Source organism: Etheostoma spectabile, chromosome 7 (assembly GCF_008692095.1).
Source record: "Etheostoma spectabile isolate EspeVRDwgs_2016 chromosome 7, UIUC_Espe_1.0, whole genome shotgun sequence".
Taxonomy (NCBI): domain Eukaryota; kingdom Metazoa; phylum Chordata; class Actinopteri; order Perciformes; family Percidae; genus Etheostoma; species Etheostoma spectabile.
In genome coordinates, this window is record NC_045739.1 from 25,630,292 (window position 1) to 25,632,438 (window position 2,147).

Here is a 2,147-nt window from a genome sequence, read left to right on the forward strand (position 1 = left end):
CCCCCCCCCCCCCGCCGCTGGCCTCAGTTCAGCCTCCAAAGCTTCAGTTTAGAGCCAGAGGTCTGCACTCAGAACCGCTAGAGTGGTTGTTCAACACCAGCATATGCATTTGACTTGAAATAAAAAATGATATTTGATTTATTGGACTGACAAACAAAAACACATCCAAACACATAACCTCCTACGTAAGTAGAAAAAGACGACACAACATTTCAGTTGCATGTGTTTTTCAGTTTAATGGATTTCTTGTTGAGGCAAAATGTCTGGGATAGATCATTTCAACTCAGCTAACACACAGAAATCTGAGTTTGATGGTACTAATGAGTGTATCCAGGGAGATTATTAGTCTCTGTGGCGGCAACAGGGTCCTCAGTCTCAAACAGACAGAGTTGCTCGCATCCTTCCTGTTTGCACTGATGCTCACTTATTTACACATAGTACAGACAAAGTAAAATCAACATCACATAAGGAGGACCATTACCCCTGCTAGTGAATGTTTAGAGATGCAAAGATCAATCAATAAATCGATGAGTTGTAAATTAGTAAATTAACCGCCAACTAGTTTTGATAATCGAGTAATCCTTTTGAGTACTTTCTTATTAAAAAAAGTGAAAATTTTCAGATTACAGCTTGTTAAAGGTCCCATCACACGGTGCTCTTTGGATGCTTTTATATAGACCTTAGTGGTCCCTAATACTTTATCTGAAGTCTCTTTTATATAGACCTTAGTGGTCCCCTAATACTGTATCTGAAGTCTCTTTTATATAGACCTTAGTGGTCCCCTAATACTGTATCTGAAGTCTCTTTTAAATAGACCTTAGTGGTCCCTAATACTGTATCTGAAGTCTCTTTTAAATAGACCTTAGTGGTCACCTAATACTATATCTGAAGTCTCTTTTATATAGACCTTAGTGGTCCCTAATACTGTATCTGAAGTCTCTTTTATATAAACCTTAGTGGTCCCCTAATACTATATCTGAAGTCTCTTTTATATAGACCTTAGTGGTCCCCTAATACTGTATCTGAAGTGATAATGATCCTAAACACTCCTCAAAATCCACGGTGGATTACATCAAGAGGCGTAAACTGAAGGTTTTGCAATGGCCTTCACAATCTCCTGACCTCAACATAATTTTCTTCCACCCACCACTGGTGATAATTCGCCCATCAGCTTCTGATTTCATGTGAACTTTATGAATTCTCATTCCTGATCTGTGTGTCACTTGGGGGACACCAAGCATGCTCACATCTTTTCGTAAGGAAAAGTAGAAAAACCACGCTCCGCTGCGAGGGAAAGTCCTGAAATCAAAATGTAAAAATACCAAAATGTTATCAACAAAATGTAAAAGTAAAAGTACTAACTACGCAGAAAAGCTCCTTTTAAAATTATAGAATTAAACCATATTATACCATATTATACCATATTATACCGGAAGCATGAAGTGAACATTTGGGGCGTGGTGACCAAATCTGTCCCCCCCCCCCCCCCACACCCCCCACCACCATCTGCTCTACATTCATAATAATAATTGCTAAGTTTAATTATGATTATCTTAAAAAAATGCTAATGATTATTGCACAGTAGTGCATAGTTGCCTGTTGTAGAATAGCAATCTATATAAGCCTATCAACATATTGGGGTGGGGGCATTTTGAGCATATTTAAATATTTGGGGGGGGGGGGTGTCCCCTTCAATATATATTATGATTACTGCCTTGATACTGTCAGAAGTAAATACAAGAATCAGTAACTCAACTTTGAACAAGTCTGTTTGTAAAAGGTCAAGTTACATACTCCTTTATAAAGTTATACTCCTTTCATTAAGTTATATACTTCTTCATTAAGTTATATACTCCTATATGAAGTTATATACTTCTTTATAAAGTCATATACTTCTTTATTAAGTTATATACTTCTTTATTAAGTTATATACTCCTATATGAAGTTATACTCCTTCATGAAGTTATATACTTCTTTATAAAGTCATATACTTCTTTATTAAGTTATATACTCCTTTATGAAGTTATATACTCCTTTATGAAGTTATATATTCCTTTGTGAAGTTATATACTCCTTTATGAAGTTATATAAGTTCTTATACCCTTTAATAAAGTTCTATAGTCCTTATGAAAGTTTCTCTATTCCTG